At 47.6% G+C, this 22,102-nt stretch overlaps 1 protein-coding gene across 1 annotated transcript in view; it reads left to right on the forward strand.

Annotated features, from left to right (window-relative positions):
• LOC138580226 (centrosome-associated protein CEP250-like) overlaps positions 1–22,102 on the forward strand; it is a 1,782,457-nt gene that overhangs the window by 1,395,252 nt on the left and 365,103 nt on the right. The window lies entirely within an intron of this gene.

Consider the following 22,102-nt stretch of genomic DNA (forward strand, 5'->3'; position numbering starts at 1 on the left):
GACCTATCACGGACCACGGTGGTCCCAGGCATTCAAGACACACTAGACTCTCTGGCACCCAGGATGTGTATTGGGACCAGACATCCCAGCCCACATCCTGGAAGCACACACAAGGCCTGTAGAAGCCTGTAAAAGCATCTGTGTTTCACGGGAAAGTACATGCCCAAATAAGGAAGGCCCCGGGTCGGCTCGACCTGGGGAAGGTGAAGGGGGCAAGCCGGTCAGCGGGCAGGACAAAGAGCCTCGTGGTCTGGCCATTTTGAGAGCCAGGCCACCATTTTGCGCTTAAACAGCCAAAAGGAGCTCAAAACACAAAGAAACGATTGCTGCCACCAGTCCCGTCCGTGATTCACTTACACCGTTCGCTAACGATCCAAAGAGAGTGTCTAGGGCCTGTAGAGTGACTAGAGACCCAAGAGAGCAGTAACTTAGCTTACAGTGCCCTCTTGTGTCATGTTGCGCGAAAGCTGCAACATGCTAAAAGAACTACGGAAAACAACGTTTCCCGGTACTGACTGTCTTAAGGGCATGTCAGTTTCCCTGTAAGAATGGAGCGAAAGCCCAGAGGAGTGCGGCGGAAGGCTGCGCTTCTCTGGCAAAGTCTAGATCAGGGTGAAAACAAAAGCAAAAAGTTTAGGGGTTGCCACATGGAAGGAACATTACCCACAATTAAGAAATCTTTCCTAACACTGTGAACACAGATCTTGCGATGTGCTAACTTTGAATGGCCTCCTCGAAACGGTGGCGATATCAGAGCCCAACGTCTGCTCAAGCTGGTCACTTTCAAAAAGGCTTAATTGCAGTTTAAGATGAAGGTGCCAAGAATAGTTGGTCCCACTATTCCAATGGGTCAAAGTGCCTTTGCAGACCTTCTAGGACGATCAAATGCAGAGGGGTCCAGCAGGACGACAGCGGGCTCAGGGTGAAAAACCTTCCAGCGGGTCACCAGCAGTTTCTGAACTTAGCTTCTTAGTTTCAGGATACTTGGATCCTATACTTCGTTCAGTGAGAACTCCAGAGAGCAACATGGTATGGGTGTTTGGGGCCTTCTGTTATCCAGAATCTCCTACGTGCCAAAACGAAGAGGACCCAATGGGAGATCTGCCATTCATAGCACTCCAGACTCTCTGGCACCCATGATGTGTATTGGAACCAGACGTTCCAGCCCACACGAATCTCTGCTGGAGATACAGCAGAAAGACCCTGCAAGGTCACAAACAAAGGCAGCACTGGCCAAGACCACTGCCATGCCCAAGCCAAAGGGGAAACCCAAGGCTAAAGGAGCCAAGAAAGACGAAAGAGGGAAAGAGAACATTCCCCCTATCTCAGCTACCACTGAGGTGTGGAGGTAGTTGGTCAAACACCTGGACCTGATGAGGTATAGGTGTTACCTGAAGTATTTGATCCAAATGACCATCCTGAACTAAAAGACCTGTTAGTAGAAGATGGTCCTGACAGGGATGAATTCAGTAGGGGCCAACGTGGGTGCCCATCTCTGGAAGGCCTAAGGAGACAGGCCTGCTCCCAGTTTGATGGTGAGCCTCCTGGAAATCATAGGATTTATTGGAAAGGTGGGCTCATTTACAGTGAGTCTACAGAAGGAGACCAAAGGAGGTTTGTGGTTCCCCTTGCTGTAATACCCTTCCTCCTGCAGCTGGCACATGAAGTGCCCCTTGCTGGTCATCTTGGTATCAAGAGAACCTAGCAAAGGTTATCCATGCATTTCTACTGGCCCCAGATGGGGGTGCAAGTAGAAAGTCACTGCAGGAGTTGTGCCAGTTATCTGGTAAGAGTGGCACAACAATCCAAGCTCCACTGGTACCACTCCCAGTTGTAGGAGTACCATTTGAGAGGGTAGGGATCGCATTGTTGGTCCCCTTGACCCCCAAACATCCTCAGGCAATAGGTTTATCCTGGTGCTGGTCGACCATGCAACCAGGTATCATGAGGCCATCCCATTGAAGACTGTGACTGCCAAGTCAGTTGCAAAAGCTTTACTTGGCATATTTACTAAGGTTGGCTTTTCTAAAGAAGTTGTGTCTTGTAGGGGCAGCAACTTTATGTCAAAGTATATGCAGGCCATGTGGAAGGAATATGATGTTACCTATTAGTTCTCATCCGCATATCACCCACAAACCAATGGTCTAGTTGAAAGGTTTAACAGAACCTTAAAAAGCATGATTGGGGCTTTGGAAGAACCCCAAAGAAGAAAATGGGATATTCTGTTACCATGCTTACTGTTTGCCTACAGAGAGGTACCTCAGGAGGGTGTTGGCTTCAGTCCCTTGGAGCTTCTGTTTGGTCACCTTGTGAGGGGACCCTTAGCCATAGTCACGGAGGGATGGGAGAGGTCCACTACCCCCATTACTACCAACGTAGTGGACTATTTGCTAGGGCTCAGAAAAAGAATGTTATTCCTGATGGGTCTGGCTAGTGAGAAACTGAAGGCAGGGCACGCACACCAGATCAGCAAGCCCTGATCATGAATCCTATAAGGCCTAGAGCTTTACAGGACAAATGGTCAGGCCCTTACACAGTGGTGGAGTCACTGGGTGAGGTCAACTATTTAGTGGACCTTGGAAGGGCTGGTCAGACTCCAAAAGTGTTCCATGTAAATAGACTGAAGGCTTTCATCCCACCGCTGCCACCAATTTGTTAAGACTGACCTGAACCTCTGCCCACCAGGTCAGAGTTCATTCAGAAATCCATTCCAACAGTGTGCTGCAAACGACCCCTGCCACAATGCCAGTAAGACTGAGATCATGCGCATCGGGACTCCTGCTCCGGCTTTCCTGCTCTCACTCTGGCTGGCATCCCTTGGACCTGCGCCCATACCCACCTGCAAGGTGAAAAACCTTGGGGTCATCTTCGACTCCACTCACATTTCTTACATCTCTAAGAAGTCCAACTACCAGCTGCACCTCATCAGAGGTATTCTTCCTTTTCTCACCTTCCCTCAGTGGCTCACTGTCTCCAGAGCCCTGGTTTCTCAAGGCTGGACTACTGCAACAGCCTTTTTCTGAATCTCCCTGCCTCTGCACCCTCTGCAACTCATCCAGAACAGAACTGCAAGACTTATCCTTGGCCTCAAGCCCAGGGGCTGCATCTCTCCGGTGCTGAAATCCCTCCACTGGCTCCCCGTGGCTGCATGGATCCAGTTCAAGACCCACTGCATTGTCCACAAGGCTTACTGGAGCCTGGGTCTACCTATCTTCAACAATGCCTACCTAAATACTGTTCTTCCTGAGCCATCCGCTCCTCTGCCCCCAACCTTCTGTGAGTGAGCCAGTTCTCCAAGCATAGATTTGGTGGGAGATCTTTATCCTCTGCAGGGGCCTCCCTCTGGAATAGCCTCCCTCTGGAATAGACTCCCTGCTGCCCTCCGTCTTAAGCCTGATCTCCTTAAGTTCTGGTAACTCCTTAAGACATTCCTCTTCTCCTCTTCCTTCTCTCTCCCTCTTCCCTGCTAACCTATCTCTCTGCTCTATCCCTCTCTCACTCCTTTTCCGTGCAGCTTACCAGAGGCTCCCATGTCCTGGGCACCCCCTGCAGTCATCTCGCACTTGCCTACGGGCCTTGGCATTGCCTCACCATCACTGCACTTGGTCAATGACCCAAGCGAGTTGCATTTATCTGCACGTTCCCCAGCCTTTACGGACTGGCGCACTTTGGACCCCCCGCTGCACTTGTCCACCCCCTCCACATCGGTCTCCACTGCGACTGTCTGTCCACTTGCACGATCCAAATGTACCATGCTTGATGATTGTCTGTTTTCCCTGTGTCTTCCCTCCCTGCATGGCAGCATCTAAATGCACTTGGAAAAACTGCAGAATCGTCATCGGACCCATTTGTTGTTCTCTCTACTGTTAAATGTATCATCATATGCACTTCTCTGCCTGTGTAGACTAGTATCGTCTCAGAATTTCAAGGGCTCTGAACGACTGTTGTTTTTCACATTGTTCCCTCCCTCCTTGAGTGTTTTGAAACACTTACCTTGTGTATAGGCGCTATACAAATAAGCATTACCATACCATACCAACAAAAAAAGCCAAGAAGCTATTTAAAAGAAGTGAAAGTGAAAGACGGGCACGATTCTCCATTTAGCAGGAGTTAAGTTGGGAAAACCTGTAACCCACATTGCCAACAGCCAAGAAGCTATCTAAAAGAAGGAGCAAGACTGCAAAAAGGACGCAATTCTCCATTTGTCAATTTGGAGATCTGTAACCAATATTGCCACTAAGAAGAGATCAACTGTAGTAGTAGTAGGAGTTTTCTTCCTTGCAGGAGAGTGAACCAGGAAAGGGACCATTTATAGTTAATCCTAGCAGGCGAGTAGACCAGGAAAGAAACAGTTGAATGAAAGAAATGTGGTTGTGGTAAAAAGGTGTTATGGAGAGACATTGATAACTATATCATTTTTACCAAGTGCTGCATCCTCGGAATTAATGGATGTGCTATCCTGACAAAAGCATTCGATTGGAAGAATACTTGTGACGAGTTAAGATTTACTTTGAAATCTGAGAAATACATTTTGTGTCAAGGAAAACAATTGCCTTGGTTTATGAACTAGTGTTTATGAAATAGATATTGGCCTTATCAAGAATGATATTGTGGAAGAGAACTACTGCTTTAGTTTGGAAGAAGCATTTATGGAAAAGACATCTGCTTTATCAAGTGGAAAGACGCAGAGGATGGAAAATACATTTTTGTGTTAACATTAAACAGATCCTTGTTAAATCAGAACTTGTCTGAGTATTCCTGAATCGATCAAGGGGAAGGGAGCTCAACCCTGGTCACAAGGTATACTTTGTAAAAAATATAAATTTGAACTTTTGCACTGGTTTGTTGAACTGAAATATTCCTTATACATTTGTGTTGTATGTATTAGTGTGAGGGTCAGATGCTTTTTGGACACTAGGTCATCTTTCTTTAGTTTTAGTTTGCTAAGTATGGGCATTCTCGTTGGATAGGGAAAGACAGGCATTTATCTCCCCCTGAGTAGCTGTTCGTTTACAAGATTTTCAACTCTGTGATCCATCATCAGGATAACTACCAGGTGGATAGAATACTGGCTACACAACGGCGACAAGAAACATGGTTGAGAACTAATACAGCATAATTGGTAATTTTACAAATTTCTGAAAGGTACAAAACCACAAGCATATGTCATCCCATATGCTTATGTAAGCGAACCGCAAAACAATGGTACTCTGGATGCAAAGTAAGTTGCACACTTTAAATATAAGCTGCAAAGTTAGTTCCGTGTATTTAAAGGCAGATGTTATTTAAAGGCAACAGTACTTCCGGATGAAATATAACTGGTGCTTATATAACACAAAGCTGAAAAGTACCTTGCGTGTATACAACTGCAAAAATCTAGCGCAGCCAGCACTACTAAAAGTGTTATATAATTTTATTGATAACAACAGAGCAATGCGGTGGGATCACACCATTGCGCGATCGCTTTGAGGTGGCATTGTAAGGCAACATTACTCAAATGAGCTGTGCAGTGCATCTTTCGAACTGGGCCGCAGTTGCATTTTGGTGTTGAAGTGACGACGCTACAATGCACACATCAGAGGAAATAACCCTCAGACGTCAAGGAAAACGTGCCGCCATCTTGGTTTCCGTTGTAACCTGATTGTTATTACTGCTTTGAACTATGCACGCATAACGACGTCAGCCCGATTGGGATGCAAAGGTATTGCATGTTTAAAAAAGACACGCACAGACGAAATTTAATTGTTTCAATATGCAACTCATAAAGCTAAAGTCAACTCAAGTGAATCTTATGAAAGCAACCGCTGATCTGACGCATTAAGCACACATATCCACTAGAAACGAACTACGGATAAAGTGTCATAATCAATGGAATCACGACAATTGCAACAAACGCAAGAGTGACAACAAGGGAAACATTGGAGAGCAAACAAACAAAATTACATACATTCCAAGTGAAATTTAAAGGAATTAGTTAATGCTAATACAATTACAAATGCAAAACTATCCACCAAGGTAGCATTGGAAATGGTTCAACAAGTATAACTAACAGTCAACACCAACTTTCCATCACCATTGCTTTATTAACAGTGACTTTTATTATAGTTCATCTCAACATTCTGAAGAAATCTGAGGAAGTGCATTACTGAGTCAACGAAAACTCAACAGCAGATCGCTAACCATGCAAGGCATACCGCCACCAAGTTATTTTTTAGATACAAAGGGTGAGCCAATAGTGCCCTGGACGAGATTGAAAAAACGTTTTGATCATTGTTTTTGTGGTTCATGGTCTGAATTATTCCAATGAAAGAAAAAAGTGCTTACTCATACACTGCTTAGGAAACTATGGGCAAGAACAATTTGAGAACCTCCAGTCTTTATCTGATGAAGAAGCATCAGGACTTACAGAATATGAGAAACGTATCAAAATGTTACACTAGCATTATGAAAAATCTAGGAGTATCATTCTTGAGAAATACCGTTTCGGGAAGTGAAAACAAGAAGCTGGAGAGCCAGTTGAACAATTCATTACAGCGCTACGTGGATGAGCTACTTCATGTGAATTTGGTAATAATTAAGATGAACACCTTTGTGATCAATGTATGCTGCAATGCAATGACAGCAAAGTGAGAGAAGCACTATGGTCTAAAAGAATTCCATCTTTAGATTAATTTCTCAGAGTTGCAAAGGAGGTGGAACACACTAATAAATGTGTGAAAGAACTTGAAAGAAGAGTTGAAACTGAAAGCAAATTAGAGGTATCTCAAATACCAGAAGTTTTAGTAGTGCAGGAAAGGAACACTACAAGGAGACCATTTTTCAAAAAGGATCCGGAATATGTAAAAAAAAAAAAATTCAAAAAAGGAGCCACGTTCAAAGAGAGAAGAGATGCCAATGACAAAAGAAGATGTTATCAATGTGATAGCATACATCATCTAGCCAGTAGTGAAAAGTGTTGTGGTATTAAAGAAACATGTAAAAGATGTAATAAAAAAAAGGGCACTTTACATATAGAGTGCATTGATGAACTATGTGAGGAGGTAGAGGAATGCACCTTTTTAATTGAATATTCAGAAATCAATGTAGTGGAAGATGAAGATGCAGATAATGAAAAACCAATGGCAAATATACTAATTGGCGGCTCAAACCTCAGGATGGTTATTGACTCTGGTGCCAAATACACTCTATTGCCCAGAATACTTTTCAAGAAATACTTCAAATTATGTACCACTTTGAAGGACATTAATGTTAAAGGTCAACTGTGAAGTTCAAGGACAGAACAGCAAAAGGGAAAATATATGTTTGAAAGAAAGGAATGCATCCATTGTTGATCTGGTCCCATCAGAGAAGATTAAAAATAAAACTGGATCCCATTGCTGAGGAGATGCTATATGCAGTGGATCAAGAAGCACAATCTGAAAAACATCCTGTTTTTCAGGGATGAACTTGGATATTTAAAGAACTTTAACCACGAAAGTCTCATGAGAAGTGATGCTATTCCTGTGGTACAAAAGGTTAGACCAGTGCCTTTAGTAATCAAGACTGCTGTGAAAGAAGAACTCGAGAAGATGGAAGCACAAGGGGTGATAGTCATCTGAATGGGTTTCACCATTAGTAATAGTACACAAACCCAGTGGAAAACGTAGGTTGTGTATAGACCTCAGATCTGTGAACAAATGTGTGATTCCGGACCGACATCCTCTACCCAACATAGCGGAAATGCTAGGAACGATTAAAGATGCCAAAATAATGAGTACTTCAGATCATGTTACATCCATTATCCAGAAATGTTATAGCTTTTATCACCACTGAAGGTTTATTCCAGTGTAGGAGGATTCCTTTCGGACTTAAATCTGCAGCAGCTGTATTTCAGCGCGTGATGTATCAATTATTTCATAATATGCAAGGGGTACTTTGTTTCCAAGATGATGTTTTAGTCTATATCAATAAGAACCTAATGGTAGAATTCGTAAAGATGTTTTTCAGGAAGCTGGCCTCTGAGCAGGGAGAAATGTAAGTTTAATAGATCCAATATAGAGTATATAGGACATGAAATTTCTGATAAAGGTATCAAACCCAAGGAAGAACTGGTAGACGCCATTTTTAAATTTCCCAGCCCGGATACAAAAAGATAAGGTTATCTCGTTTCTGGGTGTGGCAGAATATTATGCCAAGTTTATTCCAGACTTGGCAAGTAAAAGTTTCATCTGAGAAAGTTGGTCAAGAAAAACGGGAAGTTTGTTTGGGATGATCAGTGTGAATGTGAATTTAGCAAGATAAAGGCAGACTTGAACAGTGCACCAACTAAAAAGTGTATCCTTACTACGGGTGCAAGTAATCATGGTTTGGGAGCTATATTATCTCAAGTAGAAGGGGGAACTGAGTATCCCATTACATTTGCTTCAAGAGTTTTAAAGGAAGCAGAATGCAATTACTCCACCATTGCAAAAGAACTGTTGGCTGTAAAATGGTCTATTGAGAAATTTTGTTAGTTTTTTTGGGGGACAAAGTTTGTAGTAAGATCAGATCACATGCCACTAAAAGAGATTTGAATCACGAAAGGTTTGGATAAGGTATCAAGAATCCAGAAATAGGTAGCACGTTTGCAAGAGTATAACTGGGACGTAGAGTTTGTTCCCAGTGTCGAGAATAAATATGCTGACTGTTAATCAAAGTTAACAAACTTTGTTCATAGTGATGAGGATAATAGCAGTGACGAACAAATATTAAATGTCAATCAAGTGTTGTCTGAAGATGAATGGGCACAAGCTATGGCATTGTATGAGGTTCTTTTAAAAATAAAAAAGCGTCTTGAGGATGGAGTAAAGGGTAATGAAATCAGGAAAGGTGATGAGATAGCACATGAAGAACACCAAGGTATGACAAAGACCAAACAGCTTGTCAGGCAAGATTATTGGTGGCCGGGAATGGATTTGGAAGTAGAAAGAATTATTAAAGAATGCTATAGTTGTGATGATTCAGCTAAAGGGTTCATTGCAAGGCAAGAACCAATGACCGTTATACCTACCATACCTTGGGAACGAGTAGGTCTAGACATCGTGGGGCCAGTGAGAAGTAATAGAATGTTGAAGTTCTGTATGGTATTAATTGACATGTTATCCAGATGGGTGGAAATCAAATGGGTACAGAATATTTTTTCCAAAGATATTATTTCGTTTTTTTGGATATCCTTTTCAAAAGAGAAGGTTATCCCACAACTATTATTACTGTTGCAGTTGCTTGTGTGCTGTTGACTGAGCCGGTTGGCTAAACCATATACTTTTTTTTTTTTTTAAATAAATATTTTCAACAAACAATACATAACATAACCGTCACACACGACATTTTGATTACAAGCTTTTTAGTATACATTTGCATATCCTATATTTGCCGTCTTCCCCACTTCCCCCTTTTAAACTCGAGTTTACACTTCAGTTTTCCGGGTTTCGCTTCTCTCGGGGTTCGTCCCCTTCACCATTCTCTGATTTATTTTTAAATATTTTTATTGGCATTTAGTAAAGCATTTTGCATTACATGAGGTTGATTAGGATTATGCAGTAATGCCAGTTTTTGAACAGTAACTGTCAACCAGACAAAACAAACCAAGTCAGGCGTTTATTTACAACAATCTTGGCGTGTGGGGACATGGGACCGAACAGACGTCACAGCGTCCGGGGTACTGTTCATGCCATATCCTTTGAGGAATCCCCTCCAGTTTCGCATGGGGGGGGGAAGGGTAGCTTGTCACCTGGGCGTGGTGGAGTGCACTACGTGATGTGCGGTACAGTCATGGGGGTTTATCATCGGATGGGTGAAACATGTCCCATATCAGTGTTTTCCAGGCGACCCATTTGGCGTTACCATCTAGCCCTGATCTGTTGGCCGCCTGCATCCATACCTTAGTCCCAGCCTCAGCCCATCTCTCAAATTCTCTGTGCCAATGTTGGTATCGTGGCCCCCCCTGCCCTCTTCCATGACATGGCAATGGTTCTCCTACGCCAGGATACATGTGAGGTCCATGAATTTATGCACATGTTTGTGTTTGCTGATCCTGGGGTAGGTTCCAAGCAGGCACTCTTTCGGTGACCACTCGTACCAGGTGATGCCGGCTGCTCTGCAAGCTTGTTCAATTCGTGACCAGAGATCCCTCACTCGCCCACAGCCCCAAAACATATGTATCATATCGGCACCTTCCCTCCCACACCATGGTCATCCCAAGCTAGCATTCTTATTGAAGGTAGCTATCCTGAGTGGGGTCATGTAAGTGCGGTACAACACATTAAGCTGTATCAGTTTGAACCGATGGTTCTGTGACACTGCTTTGGGGTAGCTGAGCGCCCTCTCCCAGTCCCATTCTGTTAGTGTTGTGCCCAGGTCCTCCTCCCATTGTTCTTTCAACGCTGCACTCTTGGGGTTGGGTGTGTCTACGAGCATGCAGTATAGGCTAGACACCGGGCACCAGCCATCACCAAGGCTGTACATCAGTGTGAGGATTGGTGCAGCCTGCGGCTTGTCCGGCCAGCCCTCCCAGCCATCTCTAGCCACCTTTCGAACCCGTTGGTACCACAGGAACTGTCCACCGGGGACCCCTTCCTGTTCCTGTATAGAGCTGAACTCCCTGAAGGCCCCTTCGTCGTACATGTCTCCCCACGTGAATATCCCGTGCCCCTCCCATCTTCGCCACGCCGCCAGGTCCGCGCTGTCCTGGCATACACCTGCTGCTATTGGTATTTCTGGGGAGTAGGGTTGCGTGACCTTCAGTACAGCCCGTGCCCGCTTCCATATTTTCCGCCCCTTGGTTACCACCATTGGAGTTTGTTCTACCGCCCCAAGCGTTACCCAGAGTGTTTCTTTTAGTGGAGTGGGCGCGACCAGCTGTTGTAGTAAAATAGTCTCTGAGGTGGGATCATCAGACAGCCATTTGACCACGTGGCTAAGGTGGGCCGCCAGACAGTACTTTTCTAGATTTGGCAGTTTAACTCCCCCCTGGTGGTATGTCAGGTATGTTTTTAGTGAGAGTCTGTGTCGAGCAGCACCCCAAAGGAACCCCCAGATCAGCTTCTCCAGTGTGTGAAAGAATGAGGCCTTGATGTAATAGTGCACATTGGTAAAGAAGTATAAGAATCTTGGGAGGATGATCATCTTGGTGATGGCCACTCCGCCTAGTAGGGATAACGGCAGCTTGGCCCACAACTTCACAGAGTTCCTCATGCTGTGCAGCCCTCTAGCCGTGTTGTGTTTTTTTATCTGTTCAGGTGTATGTTTGATATTGGCCCCCAGGTATTTAAACTATGCAGTTTCCCATCTGAGGCCAACCGCGGGCAGCGCGCTAGGGTCTCTCCCCCCTCAGTCCGGCTAATGGGAATATACAGGATTTGGATCTGCTAAAGCTAATTCTGGACACCTTGGCGTAATTGTCCAGTATATCTAGGATCACTGGGACGTTTAAATGTGGGTCCCTGACATATAGAAGAACGTCGTCCGCATAAGGAGATAGTAGGTGCCCGCTCCCCCAACCCAAATACCCGCCTCTAAGTACTGTTTCTTAAGATATATCGCTGTGGGTTCAAGACCCAGGACGTACAGCATTGGGGAGAGTGGGCAGCCCTGCCTAGTCCCCCTCTCAACCCAGCGAATGAAGACCTCCCCAAATACAAACCCCTTCAGTACCGCCAGTAACCACTCCCAGTAGATTGAATCGAGCGCTTTGATAGCGTCCAAGGAGAGTATAGCATATTCCTTTTGGGATCCCTCGGTCTGCGCCAGAATGTGTTGCAGTCTGCACAGGTTTAGGGCAGTGCTGCGCCCAGGTATGAAGCCCGTTTGATCGCTGTGTATTATGTCCCCAATCATTCTGTTCAGGCGATTGGCAAGGATTGTGATGAGGATTTTGATGTCATAGTTAACATCGCCAAGGGGCGGTATGAGTCCCAGCTTTCTGTCGGTTTCCCGGGCTTGGGTATTGGGACAATTAGCGTTTCCCTCATAGACCCCAGCAGTACCCCATTGGTGAATGCTTCCCGGTAGACCTCGAGCAGTACCGGCGTGATGAGGTCCCCATATGCTTTGTAGAACTCTGGGGGGAGTCCAGGGACCCGATAGCCTCTGTGATATCCTCATCTGTTATTTCTGCGTCTAGGGCCTCTCTGTGCGTTTCCTCTATTTTGGGAAGGCCTTTTTCATCCAGTGTGTCCAATATGTCTGAGTCTGCCACTTGGTGGTCGTGGCTGTATAAGTGGGAGTAGAAATCCCGGAATGTGTCGTTTATGCCTTGTTCCGTTGTGTGTGACGTGCCCGTTTCGTCCTTGTTTTCGGTTATTTGGTGTCGTGGGTGTTCCCGCCGGCATAACCATGCTAACAGCCTACTTGGTTTGTCACCTTCAGCGTGTGTTTTGGCTGTTTTCACTGTGAAGTCGAACTTGGAGAGCCTACCCCATGCCTCTAAGCAAGTCCCACGAAGTAATGCTAGCTCTTCTTCCTCCCCCTGTGTCCCTTTAGCGTGGATTTCCTTGTGTTTAATCTCCTCTTCAGTTTTTCCAGTTTGGCCCTTAGTGTTTTCCGTATACCTCCAGCTCCGGTGATGGCCTTCCCCCTGGCAACCACCTTCAGTGCCTCCCATACTGTGCCCCACTGTTCGACACTGCCCAAGTTTATTTCCAAATATTCCTCCAGTTTGTCCCGTAGCCCCTCTGCAAAAGCCTGGTCTGTGAGGGCGTCTGGTGACATACACCATAGTGGTATGGGTGGTCTGGGGCCCCTCGCTTTCCATGTCACCTGCAGCGGGGAGTGGTCCGATATTGACCTGCCCAAGTATTGGGCTGAGTCCATTTGTGGCTGGTAGCATTTGGGTACAAGTATATAGTCTATTCTGGTGCGCAGGGCGTGGGGGGCAGAGAAGTACGAGTACTCTTTCTGTTGGGTGGAGTTCTCGCCACACGTCGACCAGGTCCAGGACGTCCCTCAATGCGTTAAGCGCCCCAGACGCAGCGTTGTTTCTGGTTACTGGTGATTTGGATCTGTCCAATTCCCAGTTCCTTGCACAATTAAAAACGCCCCCCCCCCCCCCAGATGCAGAGGCAGTCTTGGCGGCTGGCTAGCTTGGCTCCCAGTGTGTCCAGATGTTTTGGGATTCTGTAATTGGGAAAGTATGAATTTATAATGGTGATTTCAGTTTGTTCAATCCAGCCCCTCACCAACAGGTAACAACCTTCCTGGTCCGCCTCCCATTTCGACACCCTGAACGGGACCGATGGACTAATCCAGATGAGTACTCCCCGGGCATATTTGAAATAGGGGACCCCGTAACACTGCCCATCCCAGTGATCCCTCAGTAGCCCCAGGGTCTGCTATGTCAGGTGGGTCTCCTGAAGTAGCACTATGGACACCTTCTTCCTATTAAGGAACGACTTAATTCTATTTCTGCGTATGTAGGTGCCCAAACCCCGGACATTCCATGTTAGGATTCTAATATCGTTGGCCATTTTGTTATGTGTGGCCCGGCTGGTTGGCTCCGGGGTCGTCGAGCCATTGATCTCGCCCCAGCTGGTGGATTAAACCATTGCTCCGACGGAGCCCGTCCCCCCTCCCCGTGACTTTCAGTAGCACTTACATTCCTTGTGTTGCAGGCCCCATTTTCCATTAAGATCTCACCGCTTGCATGAACAAAGCAAACAAAAACCAAACAAATTTGTAACCATACCAGAACTAGGTAACACCGCTCAGCAGCCACCGTGTGTCCGTGGCGTTTGAGCGCCCCCGCAACTGATTGGCCCACCAGGGCCAAGGCGTGCGGGCTGTAATGTGTCAGCAACCGGCCAACACTGAACGGTTCGTGGGGTGTGTGCTTTCGCCCGGTCAGAGGTTCCTACCTCGCTCCAGCCAAATGGCAAACTGTGGCCTCCTTCTTGATTTACACTTTTGCTCATAAAGGTCTCTTTGAATGCTCTCCCTTCCCCCACCTCACAGCTGATTGAGCCACTGGTTTCCATGTGACCGCTTCGCGACCATCGTCCAGATTGTTGTGTTCCAGCCACATGTTGGCTGCAGCCGGCGTTTCGAGAAAAACGGCACGCCCTTTATAGAGGACCTTGAGGCGGGATGGATACATGAGCATATACTTGAGTTTAAGTTTCCTGAGTTTCTGTTTGACAGGCACAAAAGAATTCCGGGCCCTCTGCACCGCTGGGGTGTAGTCCAGATATATAGCTATGTTGGCATTATCCCGGCGGATCTCTCCTCCCTCGATGGAGAACTTCAGGATTGTTTCCCTGTCGTGGAAGTTCAGTATTTTAGCTATCACAGGTCGGGGATGTGAGCCCGGGGGCGGCCTTTTCTGCAGTGTTCTGTGGGCACGTTCCACCATGAATCCCTGCAATAGTTTCTCCGCTCCAATCTCCATGTTTTCAATGAAGTCCGTTGGGTTGGGCCCTTCCTTTCCCTCCGGAACCCTCAAAATGCATATATTATTGCATCGGGCACGTCCCTCTGCATCTTCTGCTCGGGCTTCCAGCATTGCGTTCACCATTCTCTGATGTCATATTCACTGGAATTGACATGGGAGGATCCTGACAGAGTGGCTATCATTTGCCTCAATGCTTTGAGGTCCCACTTCGCTGTCCTCCCCTCTACTGGCTGCTTCATACCATACTACTGTCTCAGCGTCTGTCCATTTCAGGAGATCGTTCCACCATACCTTCAATCTGGGTCTGTGGGCTGCTTTCCAACTCATGGCTATTCTCCTCTTGGCCAATATGTAGGCCAAGTCCTTAGGTTTGCTCACATGTTTCAGGTTACGTGGCCTGGTGAATCCCCCCATCATACATGCCCATACGGAGTCCACCCCTAGCTTGAGTCCCTTTACTGATAATTGTTGCTTAATTTCCTCCCAGAATTTTCCACGCCCAGAACATCCCTGCACTTGGGGCATTTTTGTACTACTGTGCTTCCAAATCTGGCGATCTTTCGGGGGGTCATATACGCAATGTGGGTGACGTATAACGATCTGCTGCAGCCTGGCGTTCCTTGACACTTTTTTGTGATATCACTGGGCTCTTTCCCACTGTCCATCTTGCATAGGTTCTCCCACTTCCTCCTCCCAGTCCCATCTCAATTGGGGCAGCTCCTTACTCACTCCAGACATCATCAGCTCATAAATATGAGATATTTCATGTCCTCCCTCCGAGATATCATGCATTGTTTCTATGGCCTTGTCCGGTTGTTCCGCCAGTGCTATTTCGGACCACGTTTCCTTCACCATTGAACTATTCTGGTATATGTGATGTATTGCCCCGTATGCACCCCATTTTCAACCACTATCACTTGGATGTCTAGTGCCTTCCCCTCTTACCATATATCCCCCAAGGTCACCAGGCCCACCGGCTCCCAGTGTTTAAGGATCCCTTTTCTCAACTGCTCGTCCGCCCAGCAGTGTGCCACGAGTGGCGCCTGCGGGGAGCATGGAGCCGAGTTTCCCACGACTCGACATGCTTTGTGCCATGTCTTGCAGCCCAGTTCCAGTTATCTCGTTCGCCCATGCACTCTTGGTTTGGGTAGCCATATCAGTTCCTTTAGGAAGTAGGGGTCACATTATCCCCTCAGCAGTCTGGATTCTGCTGTCTCGTTTTCTAACAGCCACCTAGCGACGTATTTGAACTGTCCTGCCAAGTGGTATATTTCAAAATTCGGCAAGTTTATACCCCCTCCGTCATACGTATTTTGTAATTTCCATAGGGCCACCATGTTTCTGGAGTTATGCCACAAGAAGCCTCTGCATAAACTATGGTGTCTAGTGAAGAAACGTTTGGGTAACATGTGTGGGATATTTGCAAAGAAGTGCAGGAACCTAGGCAGGACCACCATCTTGAGCAAGGCCGCCCTCCCCATCATGGCTAGGGGTAGCTTCGCCCAGAACCCCATGCTGTTCTTGATGCCTTCTACTGCCCTTTCCATGTTACATTTGTGCTCATCTTCTATCGTGTGGTATATGTTTATCACCAAATGTCGGAATATTTTGATCTGCCAGGCTATCTGCAGGATGGGCAAGCTCTCCTGTGGGACTCCTCTGTATCTCCCCAGGGGGAACATGCTCAATTTCTTTTGGGGTTCACCGCTATGCCTGAGAGGGTTGCTTAGCGCCCTATCACCTCCAAAATATATTGCAGGTTTTCTTCTGGATACCGCTGGTATAGCAGCATATCATCCGCATACAATGATATCAGGTGCAGTCCCCCCCTTAGTGCAGACCCCTATTACTTCATATTGCTGTCTCAGATAGATCACCAGTGGTTCCAGTGCAAGGATGTTCAACATCGGGGACTATGGGCAGCCCTGTCTAGTGCCTCTGCTAAGTTGCCATTTGTCTGAGATTATCGCTCCCGTTTTAACCCTGGCCGTTGGGGAGCTGTACACCATTTTCACCCACCGCAGGTACCCTGGTCCCATCCCTTATTCTTTCAAGGCCGCCATCATCCAAGGCCACCTTACAGAGTCGAAGGCTTTCACTGCATCTAGCAAGACTATTGCTATTTCACCTGGGTCGCCCTCTGTCTGTTCTATGATATGGTGGAGCCTCCTGTGATTATTGGATATGCTTCTACCTGGGACATATCCGGTTTGATCGGGGTGTATGAGTTTATTTATTACCCGCTTAAGTCTATTCGCCAGACCTGAGAATTTTGCTGTCCTGATTTAGCATGGATAGTGGTCTGTACGACCCACAGTCTGTGCTTGGCTTGTCAGGTTTCAGGAGTGGAATAATTACCGCCTCCCTCAGAGATTCTGGCAGTCTCCCTTTCTCGAAGGCCTCGTTCAGCATTGCCAATAGCGGGGGGACTACTTCTTGTCTGTACATTTTATAGAATTCGCTAGGGAGCCCGTCTGTCCCAGGGGCCTTACACGTGGACAGATGTATTACCACTGTCTCCAATTCCTCTATTGTAATTGGGGCATCCAGGTTCTCTCTGTCTTCCTCACTCAATTTAGGTAATCCTATGTCTTCTAGCGTCTCCTGGGTCTCCTGCACTGCCGTTTCCCCTGCATCCTCATAGAGGTGTTTGTAGAATCTATGGAATCCCTCGTTCACACTCTTCTGTGTGTTCCAGACTTGGCCCGCTTCTCCCATTATCTCTCTAATAGCTGATCTTGATGTTTCGTTTTTATATAGCCATGCGAGTAGCCTCCCTGGTTTGTGTCCCTCTGCGTGCTGTCTTTCAATATATTTTTTATAATTCAGGTTGCTCCCAGAGCCCCCCGCATGCTTCTTGTAGCTGACTCGCTTGTTCGGCGTCTTCCTGTGAGGTGCCTCCTCTTTTCATGATTTCTTCTAGTTTCTTTTCTGTCTCTTGTAACTCTCGCACTATACCCCCTTGGAGCCCTCTTGATTTGGATATGGCCGCCCCCCTCACCACCACTTTAAAGGCTTCCTATAGGGTACCTTGCGATTCCACGCTACCAGTGTTTTTTTCGAAATACCCAATTATCTCCTCCCTTAGGTCCTCCCGGAATGCGGTGTACTTCAATGCCTCGGCTCTAAGCCTCCATGTTGGAATCCTGGCTCTAGGGGGGTGATGTCGCCACGTCAGGGCCAGCGGGGAATGATCCGATAATATTCTCGTCTTGTATTGTGAGCTCGTCATTTCCCCCACCAGTTCCGGGGTGGAGAATATGTAATCCATTCTCGTGTACAGGTTGTGAGGGGCGGCGTAGTGTGAATATTGCCTGTCCTTCGGGTGTTGCTGCCTCCATATATCTTCCATCCGGAAGTCTCTCAACAGGGCTTGTAATGTTTTCGCTGCAGGGGTGGGCCTATCTAGCTTCGTGTCCGATCTATCCATTCTAGGGTCCAGCGTGCAATTGAAGTCCCCTCCCCATGTTACCGTGCCGCCTATGTGGGGGCTAATCTTACTATATAATGTCTTGAAATAGGCCACTGTATCTTGTTTGGGGGCGTATGTATTTATAATGCACAATTCTCTGTTCTCTAACAGCCCTCGAATCACTACCATCCTCCCGTCCGGCTCTGCCGTGGCCTGTAGCACCTGGAAGGGCACATGTGGCGCCACCCAAATGATTACCCCTCTGGCGTATGCCAAGTATGTTGCTCCCCTGGTGGTCCCTCTCCATTTTTTCTTTACCACCTCTTGTTTCTCTGTGGTGAGGTGGGTTTCTTGCATTAAGGCTATATCCACTTTTTGCCTTCTCAGATACAACATTACCTTATTCCTCTTCAGATAGCTATTGAGCCCCCTGACATTCCAGGTTACTATTATAAGGTCTCCCATTGTCATCCCTGTCCCATCCCCATCCATGCCTCATCCCGTGTCACGCTTGGGTGTAAGATCGTGCCCCCAAAAACACCACTACAATCTCCCCAACTGTTCCCCCTCCCCCTGCCCAACCCATCCCCAACTGTCCCTCTCCCCATCCCCCAATCCCCAACTGATGCCCAGCTCCATCCCTGGATCTCAGACCATACCACATCTTGCTCCTTTCTTGGCTGCTGCCGATACTAGGTGCACAGCGGAGGGTTATCGCCCTACAGGCGATCCAGCTACTCTAACTAATGGGGGCAGGTCATGCTCCGACTGCGATACTCCCGGTGTGCAATAGCTCTACGCGCATCAAACCTTTTTAGTTGAAAATGTAACCCCCTATATTCCAGTCCATATATGTCCTTATGTTACAATTTTAAATCGTTAGTTCTACATATTATTAGCAAACCCATATGGCTACATTACATTTCTCGCTGCCATTTTCCCTTGATGCTAGAGTTACTGGTATAACGTTGTTTCACTTATCCTCTCCGTCTTGCTCTGGCCCCTTTCGTGGTCCGGGCAGCTCTGGGTTTTCAGCCAGTTCGTCGCCTCCTCTCGGTCCTCGAAAAAGTGCGCTTTGCCCTTATGCAAGATCTTTAGCTTTGTAGGATATTCAGCATGTATTTTAATCCTGCCGCCCTTAGTCGCCGCTTCACTGCTACATAGCTGAAGCGTTGTCTCTGCACCAACATGGTGTAGTCAGGATACACTGTGACAGTCGCTGTCACTCGGGTTATTGTTCCGCCTTTCCGGAAAAATTCCAGGATCTTTTCCCTGTCTCTAAAATTTAAGATCTGAGCAATGAACGCCCGCGGGGCGGCTCCCGGTTGCTGTCTCCTTCTCAGAGCTCTGTGCGCACGTTCTACCGCAAACCCTTGAGAAAGCTTGCCAGCCCCGATTTCTTGGATCAGCATATTTTCGACGTAGGGCGTGGGGTCTGGTCCTTCTCCTTCTGGCAGTCCCACCACGCGGATGTTGTTGCGTCTCGCACGTCCTTCTGCCTCTTATGTTCGGTCCTCCAAATTGCATACTTGTTGTTTCAATATGTGGACCTCCTCTGCGTTGGAGGTGCTGACTTCTGTGTTGTTCTTTACCGAGCTCTCGAGGGTGCTTGTGCGCTCCGCCAGCTTCCTGATGTCTTGTCGTAAAAGGTTTAGGTCCTCACCCAGTGCATCAATTTTGAATTCTGTGTCGCTTTGTGATTCGCTATCGTAGTGATCCACAAGGCTTTCATGTCCGTGATGGCCTGCAGGATCAACTGATCCTCCCGTGGCGGGGTCGGCATGTCCTGCGGGTCAGTTTTCGCTTGTGCCGTTGTGGCCAGGGAATGTGATGGTTTCGTGAAAATATCTATCGTTGGTTGCTTAACCTTGGTCTTGCCGCCCTTTTGCGCCATGATCTCTGCTGTCTGCCTGTTAGCTTGTCATCCTGGGTCTTATGTCCTTGATACACTGCTATTCCTCTGGTGGGCTGTAGACCCTTTATTGCTGATGTCCGAGGCTTCTGGCGGGTCAGTTCACGGCTGCTTGTCCTCTTCCTCTCCCAGAGGGAGGGGGGGTTCCTCTGTATGTGGTGGTCCGTCGCTTATTTCCACTGGTTTGGAGGTGCTCTACCACTTTTTGGTTGGTTTCATACGGTGTACGGCGGTGCTCCCCGGTTGTCTTACCAGTGCGCTTTCAAATTGGAGCAGTTCATTGTTTGCTCGCACGTGCCCAGGGTTGCGTTGCCTGTGCTCTTGTTTTTTCCCCCCTTTTTTTCATTTTTTAATTTGTTTAATTTTATTTTTTGGGGGCCCTCCGCTGTGGTGCTTTCTCACTTTTTTGTTTTTTTTACCCCTTTCTTTGGGTCCCCCGGAGTTGCCCTTCTGTGCTCTGTGTTGTTTCTAAATGCGGCGGAGTGGGGGGGGTCCCGCTGTGACCTCCTGGCCTTTTTTTTGTTTCCTGTGTTCCCAGCCTAGCTGTTGGCTGATAACTGCGGCCCTCCGGGTCACGGTTGAGCTTTCTGCTATTGTAGTCTGGGGCTCCGGGCCTGGCCGCTATGGTGCTGTTCTATTGTGCGTGTCAGGGTCTTCGTGGGGTCTGGGACTGTGGGGGAGAGACCCTCCTCTGTAGCCCTTTCTCGCCTCTGGTGCCTAGCGCCAATGATCGTGTCCTGTCTCTGTTCCGGCTCCCAGGCCCTGTTATTGCCTGCCAGCCCTTGGTTGTGCCAGGCAGCTCTTGCTCCGCGCTGTGTGCGCCTCTTTTCAGTAATGCTTGCGGGCATACAGGCCTCTCGGACATATCGTGTTTGATTGGGCCTGTTTGGGTGGAACCCGACAATGTGGCCACCAGTTGTCTCCATGCTATCAGTGGTCCCACTTGATTTTCCTCTCCTCTGCTGGCTGCCTCATACCATGCTACTGTTTCGGTATCTGCCCATTTCAAGAAATAATGCCACCATACCTCTATTCTGGGTCTGTGGCATGTTTTCCAAACCATAGCAATTCTACGTTTAGCCAGAATGTAGGCCAGGTCCTTGAGCTTGCACACGTGTTTCAAGTTGCGTGGTCTGGTAAATCCCCCCACCATGCATGCCCACACGGATTCCACCTCTAGCTTAAATCCTTTCTCAGTTAGACGTTGGTTGACTCCCATTGTTCTTTCAACGCTGCACTCTTGGGGTTGGGTGTGTCTACGAGCATGCAGTATAGGCTAGACACCGGGCACCAGCCATCACCAACCATCACCAAGGCTGTACATCAGTGTGAGGATTGGTGCAGCCTGCGGCTTGTCCGGCCAGCCCTCCCAGCCATCTCTAGACACCTTTCGAACCCGTTGGTACCACAGGAACTATCCACCGGGGACCCCTTCCTGTTCCTGTATAGAGCTGAAGGCCCCTTCGTCGTACATGTCTCCCCACGTGCATATCCCGTGCCCCTCCCATCTTCGCCACGCCGCCAGGTCCGCGCTGTCCTGGCATACACCTGCTGCTATTGGTATTTCTGGGGAGTAGGGGTGCGTGACCTTCAGTACAGCCCGTGCCCGCTTCCATATTTTCCGCCCCTTGGTTACCACCATTGGAGTTTGTTCTACCGCCCCAAGCGTTATCCAGAGTGTTTCTTTTAGTGTAGTGGGCGCGACCAGCTGTTGTAGTAAAATAGTCTCTGAGGTGGGATCATCGGACAGCCATTTGACCACGTGGCTAAGGTGGGCCGCCAGATAGTACTTTTCTAGATTTGGCAGTTTCACTCCCCCCTGGTGGTATGGCAGGTATGTTTTTAGTGAGAGTCTGTGTCGAGCAGCAGCCCCAAAGGAACCCCCATATCAGCTTCTCCAGTGTGTGAAAGAATGAGGCCTTGATGTAATAGTGCACATTGGTAAAGAAGTATAAGAATCTCGGGAGGATGATCATCTTGGTGATGGCCACTCTGCCTAGTAGGGATAACGGCAGCTTGGCCCAGAACTTCACAGAGTTCCTCATGCTGTGCAGCCCTCTAACCGTGTTGTGTTTTTTTTATCTGTTCAGGTGTATGTTTGATATTGGCCCCCAGGTATTTAAACGAGGCAGTTTCCCATCTGAGGCCAACCGCGGGCAGCGCGCTAGGGTCTCTCCCCCTCAGTCCGGCTAATGGGAATATACAGTATTTGGATCTGCTAAAGCTGATTCTGGACACCTTGGCGTAATTGTCCAGTATATCTAGGATCACTGGGACGTTTAAATGTGGGTCCCTGACATATAGAAGAACGTCGTCCGCATAAGGAGATAGTAGGTGCCCGCTCCCCAACCCAAATACCCGCCTCTAAGTACAGTTT

The sequence above is a fragment of the Ambystoma mexicanum genome, chromosome 3p, assembly GCF_040938575.1.
Source record: "Ambystoma mexicanum isolate Mex_15411 chromosome 3p, UKY_AmexF1_1, whole genome shotgun sequence".
Classification (NCBI taxonomy): Eukaryota; Metazoa; Chordata; class Amphibia; order Caudata; family Ambystomatidae; genus Ambystoma; species Ambystoma mexicanum.